The sequence below is a fragment of the Tupaia chinensis genome, unplaced genomic scaffold, assembly GCF_000334495.1.
Source record: "Tupaia chinensis unplaced genomic scaffold, TupChi_1.0 Scaffold000283_1, whole genome shotgun sequence".
In the NCBI taxonomy this organism is placed as follows: Eukaryota; Metazoa; Chordata; class Mammalia; order Scandentia; family Tupaiidae; genus Tupaia; species Tupaia belangeri.
This window is the reverse complement of record NW_006159766.1, coordinates 737,512-744,035: the sequence shown is the minus strand read 5'-3', so window position 1 is coordinate 744,035 and position 6,524 is coordinate 737,512. Positions and strand designations below refer to the sequence as shown.

The window sequence follows — 6,524 nt, the reverse complement described above, 5'->3', positions numbered from 1 at the left end:
CTGATTAAGAATGCTGGACATACATGCCTGCCCTCGCTGTGGGGCTGACTCAGGCTTGGGGGAGGATCATGGCAGCAAGACCTACTGCAAGTATTCTCTCTCTCATGGAATAAATAAATAATCTTTATTTTTTTTAGAGAGGCTTTTGCTATAGGGCACGGGCACTCGCCAGAAAGACAGAGAGAGACAGAAAGCGAGAAATCACCCCCCCAGGAGGAATGGCCACGCCGCAATCCCTTCTCCTCCATTCTCCTCTCGGGATCTTGGGCACGCACGCACATGCGCCTGGCATGAGTGTAAGCCACCAGGTCCGAAACTCGAACCACGATCAACTACATGTGAGTCCAACGACATACTCATTACGCCAACTGCTGATCCCAAATAAATATATTATTTAAAAAAAGAAAAAATGAAGGACCAGCAGTTAGTGTAATGGCTATGTCGCTGGACTCCCATGTAATCGACCACGGTTCAAGTCCCGGACCCGGTGGCTTAAACTCACGCCAGGTACATGTGCATATCTGTCCAAGATCCCAAGAGGAGAATGGAGGAGAAGGGATTGCGGCGTGGCCATTCCTCCTGGGGGGGTGATTTCTCGCTTTCTGTCTCTCTCCGTCTTTCTGGTGAGCGCACGCACCCCATAGCAAAAACCTCTCCAAAAAAAAAAAAGAAAGAATGATATGCTGAAATAATGACCTACCCCCTTATCACTAACAGCTTTCATGGAGCCAGAGAAGGCCTGACTGTAGTCTGCCATACAGATATAATTCTTTTTCATGTGTGTCATGATGAAGACGAGTTTGGAAACCTTGCTCTAGAACATCATCTCATGCTAGCATAAACCAAACTAGTCAGCTGACTCCCCCTCTGAATGACATATGCCTCATCACCAATTCAGATGCTCTCATGATCTTGCTCCAAAGGCTGCAATTTATCATTCCCCATACAATGAAAGAGGATCAAGCCAAAACATCAAGGACCTGCCAGTCTCGTGCTACTATAGATACACAATGAGAATGTGGTAAATAAACTGCTGTATTTTCACTAAAGATCTGAGCAGTTAACCAGTTTTTCAACTACCTTCAGGACTCAGTGATCTAAAAATTATTTTTGGTGGCAAATCTTTGTTTTTTTGAGAGAAGATCTGATTTTCTCCAAACACCTAAAGTTATTCAGATTGTAATGACTACAGTGAAGTGTCAAAGCCAGGCAAGAACTTCTGACTTCTGAGTATCTCAATCTAAACTGACAGTACTGCCAGAAATGCACTGTGGGCCGCCTACTAACAACATTCACATTTACCTATAGAAATACGTTTGTTAAGGGGGGAAAGATCTTCATAAAGAGACCTTGCATTCTTCTAGCAGGAATCATCTGCTAACAGGGCTAAGCAATACCTACCTACGCCCATGCTAAGACAAAGAAAGACAGAAGAACGAGAGAGGGAGAGATGAAGAGATTCAAGTAAAACCTACTCTTTACAAAGTTATGCTGATAGCTGCCCCAAGTGAGGGTGCTAGAAAGGTGGAAAAATAAAGAGGAAGAGAAGATACATACTTTTGTCTTGTAGAGAATAGCTGAGAATCTATAAAAGCTATTCAGTGGCTTTCAGGAGGGTCTGAAGGTAGTAGAGATCAACGATAACAAGATTATTTTCAGACCTTTCTGCTTTTATAGTATTTTTCATACATCCCAGAGACGGTACACATCTGACTTCTAAACTGTCAGGGTCTCTAAGTCATGGTCTTCCATGCCACGCAGAACAGCTCATTTTCCAGTCTGTACAAGACGGTTTTTTGCACCCACAGCTCTATCATCGCTGCTTTTATAGTATTTTTCATACATCCCAGAGACGGTACACATCTGACTTCTAAAATGTCAGGGTCCCTAAGTCATGGTCTTCCATGCCACGCAGAACAGCTCATTTTCCAGTCTGTACAAGACGGTTCGTTTTGCACCTACAGCCCTATCATCGTAAGTTCTCTGTTGAATTTACTTCTTCCTCCATCCTGAATTTATCATTCTCAGACTTATTTACACTTCTAGCCTTTTACAATCCCAAGTTTATTACTTATCATCTTTATTTCCACTCCTCATATGTAATAACATATATGCACGCATCAACGCCCCACAGACGTACACCCATTTCCATGGGGAAACCCTGTGGATTATGACTCTACAGGCCTCCTCCAAATTCACTTGTCATTACTTTTCAGTATGACGTTCAACCCATGCTTATCCACTGAAGATTAGTAAAGGCAATGACCTGTAGTTGCCACCTAATAGAGTGTCATGCAACATATCCCAACTCGTTCTTTTTTTTTTAGAGTTTTTGCTATAGGGCACATGTATTTTCTAAAGAGACAGAGAGAGAGAAAACAAGAAATAACCCCCAAGGGGGATGGCCACAAAGCAATTCTCAGGATTTGAGGCATGCATGCACACGTGCCCAGCTTGAGTTTCAAGTCACCAGGTCCAGGACTTGAACTATGGTCAACCATGTGGGAGTCCAGTGACTTCATCTCTAAACCACTTGCTGCCTGCCCGCCTCTCCCGCAATTCATTCTATAAAGGATGAAATGGAAGTATGACAGACACTGTCTACAGGAGTATGCTGTATTCAGACAGTTCAAATCCTGGCTCCATCAGTGTAATTCTGAGCAGATTACTTTAGCTTCAGTTAGTCATTTAGTTTTAGTTTCTTCACATATACAAACGGGGATTTTAGCCACCTTAGAAGTTTGCTGGAGGATTAGCTGAGATAATAACATAAAGCACTTGACATAATGCCTAGCACACTGCAAGCAACAAATGCAATTGTTGTAATGGTATTAGATATAATCTAGCCTGTCAGTTTATCACTGCCTTAGAAAGAAACTGGCAAAACCTATTCTTTACAAAGTTATGTTGACTGCACACCCAAGTGAGGATGCGAGACAGAGGGAAAATTATTTTGTGAGCAGAAGAAACGGGTTACTCCAGATAGACTTATGATGAGCTAAATAGGTCTCTTCAAATTCTAACATTCTATCAACTCTTGATGAACACTTCACAATGAATCAGTTCAAATATGCACTTTACAACTTACATTAAGCTTGAAAGAAAAGTAACTTATTCACAGAAGAAACAATCATCAAAATACCTAGTACAGATGGAGGGAAAGGGGTGTCAAGATAAGCAGCAGCACACCACTGAGCCAATGGACACACACTGAAACATCTTGTTTGCCCTCTGTGGCGAAGCCCAAGCCCAAGGTAGATGCTTCAAGTGAAAAACAAGAAAATGAAAGCAGGGACCAGCAGTTAGTGCACTGGCTATGTCGCTGGACTCCCATGTAGTTGACTGTGGTTTGCGTCCTGGGCCCAGTAGCTTTAAACTCCTGTCTGGGCACGTGAGTGAGCGTGCCCAAGATCCCGAGAGAAGAATGGAGAAGGGATTGCATCCCCCCTGGGGGGTGATTTCTTGCTTTCTATCTGTCTCTCTCTGTCTGGCGAGCACATGCGCCCTATAGCAAAAACCTCTCCCCCAAAAAAGAAAATGAAAGCAAAGTATTATCAGAATTTAAATTTTTTTACCCCAAAATGTACCCAGTAGGTTGGTGATACTTAATATGTTACTTAATAATAAATATGTAAGTTTATAAATCCAATGGCCCTCCGCAGCATCAACCAGCCAGCCATTCTTAAAAAGAAACCTCAAAACCACAAATCAGTAACTAAGGACGCAGTCTCTAACTTCCTTCTCTAAGTCTAGGAAGGAAGTAAGAAACACTATAGTTCTGAAGTAGCTAAGAGATTTCAATATAAAGCTAGAATCCCTACAGTCTACTCTCTTTGACACCTAACAACCACTGTCAGTTTGGAGAAATAACAGCTGCACAAAAAGAAAAATAAAACTGTTTTCACTAACTTCACGAAGACACTCACTACCTGGGCCAGACTGCTGCAGGGGCACTGTAACTAGATCCACATGGAAAGGTTCCCAGTCCATGTCCTGGTGCCTCCCTCTACACTCTGGCACATGCACATGCCTGTGATCCCAGCTGGTGAGGCCTGGAGTGGATCATGGCATGAAGATTCTGCTAGGGATTTTTCTCTCTCTCTCTCAAAATGAAAGCAGGGACCAGCAGTTAGTGCACTGGCTATGTCGCTGGACTCCCATGTAGTTGACTGTGGTTTGCGTCCTGGGCCCAGTAGCTTTAAACTCCTGTCTGGGCACGTGAGTGAGCGTGCCCAAGATCCCGAGAGAAGAATGGAGAAGGGATTGCATCCCCCCTGGGGGGTGATTTCTTGCTTTCTATCTGTCTCTCTCTGTCTGGCGAGCACATGCGCCCTATAGCAAAAACCTCTCCCCCAAAAAAGAAAATGAAAGCAAAGTATTATCAGAATTTAAATTTTTTTACCCCAAAATGTACCCAGTAGGTTGGTGATACTTAATATGTTACTTAATAATAAATATGTAAGTTTATAAATCCAATGGCCCTCCGCAGCATCAACCAGCCAGCCATTCTTAAAAAGAAACCTCAAAACCACAAATCAGTAACTAAGGACGCAGTCTCTAACTTCCTTCTCTAAGTCTAGGAAGGAAGTAAGAAACACTATAGTTCTGAAGTAGCTAAGAGATTTCAATATAAAGCTAGAATCCCTACAGTCTACTCTCTTTGACACCTAACAACCACTGTCAGTTTGGAGAAATAACAGCTGCACAAAAAGAAAAATAAAACTGTTTTCACTAACTTCACGAAGACACTCACTACCTGGGCCAGACTGCTGCAGGGGCACTGTAACTAGATCCACATGGAAAGGTTCCCAGTCCATGTCCTGGTGCCTCCCTCTACACTCTGGCACATGCACATGCCTGTGATCCCAGCTGGTGAGGCCTGGAGTGGATCATGGCATGAAGATTCTGCTAGGGATTTTTCTCTCTCTCTCTCAAAACTCTCTCTTTCACAGATGTGCTACCTATCATGGTAGAAATTAATAAACTTAAAAAGAAAAACAAGATACTGTCTAAGCAGCGGTTTTTAATCTATTTGGAGACTGAACAGCTCCTTTGAGAGTCTGATAAAACAAGTGAACAAAACTTTGCATGTAATTTTAGGGGTCATGATAAGAAAGATCCTTGAAAGTCACTGAACTCTAAACCTCAGACCTCAAGTCATGAATCAAGATTAAGGTAAGTCATAATTCAAGGCAAACTATTAATAGTTCACCAATCTGAAAAGGGACTGAAGGAACTAAGGGATTTTAATCCAGAAAATAGTATTAGCAGTATCTTCTATGTTTATCAGATAGCCTTGGTGGTTCAGATAGAGTTGATCACTATGAGCAAGAAAACAAAACAAAAGGGCAAATGGGAAAAATTCAAATTAAAACGGCAGTGAAATATACTCAGCTACAGTTGCCGTACGATAGCAGTAATAAAAGGGCCAGTTCCTGCAGCCTTAGCAGAGTGCCAAGGCGATGTAAGAAATCCTGGTGCACTTGGCTTTGCCAATAAAGTTAAGTACACGGCAAACGGGAACACGCCCTTGCAAGTGAAAGCACACGTTTCTGGAAAACCCTGCATATCTTCCATTTTTTTCTTGTCAAGCACCGAGTTAGAGAAATCATACACTTTAGGAGAAAACGAGGGAAGTGGGGGGGGGCATAGAAATTCTGAGGGGCGAAAGGATCTGTAGGAAATGTGAAGTACAGGCTTTGAGGTCAAAGGGCTCCAGAGAGATAAGAAGGAAGTAATAATAGAATAAAGTAAAAGGGGAAAACGTCTAGCACCTACAAACTTAGAAGAAGAAAAAATAAATTCTCTTTCCTTAGCCCAGACACGTAAACGGCAGTCACTTGGCAAAGAGGAAACAGACCAGAAGGCAAACGCACGACTGCCTTCCCCAACTCCAGCATTCCTCGGCCGTCCCTGGCTTGGGACGTTGCTGGGCGGGCCCCTCCTGCACCGCGGCCAGATGAACCTCTCGGAGGGAGTCTCACTGCGGGGGAGGCCGGGAGACGCAGATAACTTGCACCCCAGACCTGCAGGCGGCCCACCCGACGCTTGGTCGAGGAAGGTCTGGACCCTGCAAGCGCCTTTCCCTCCCGAACGTGCACAGCCGAGAAGCTGCCGCCCTGCAAGGGCCGGTCCTCTCCCCGCCTCCGCTGTTCCGAGGGCGCACTGGGGACAAGGCACGACACTTGCACGGGGACGGCGCGGGCTACGGGCAGAGAGTGCCCGGACCAAGCCCGGAACGGCGAAGCCGGAGGCGACGTGCCCGCCCCGCCGAGCGCCGCCAGCATCCTTCCCCGCCTCCTCGCCGCGGGCCGCTCCGCCCTCACCTGTCTGCTGGGAACCGCGGCTCTCACGCTCACGTCGGGGACGGCCTGCCGCTGCTCCGGAGTCGCCTCAGCCCTGGCACCAAGTGAGCGGAAACGCGACCCGGACACTTCCTTCGTCCCCTCCTCCGCGCACTCGGCCCCCGGGGGCGGGGAGCAACTGCGGCTGGCCCAGGCTCCCCCCGCACACCCGCCGCGCGC

The 6,524-nt window shown here is 45.5% G+C and overlaps 1 protein-coding gene across 1 annotated transcript in view; it reads right to left on the bottom strand.

The window, feature by feature from the left end:
• Positions 1–6,498, bottom strand: part of ARFIP1 (ARF interacting protein 1) — a 134,186-nt gene extending 127,688 nt beyond the window's left edge. Inside the window, exon 1 of the mRNA XM_014588514.2 lies at positions 6,327–6,498. The gene's annotated coding sequence lies outside the window, so the exon portion shown is untranslated. The remainder of the gene's footprint in view (positions 1–6,326) is intronic.
• Positions 6,499–6,524: the final 26 nt, after the last annotated feature.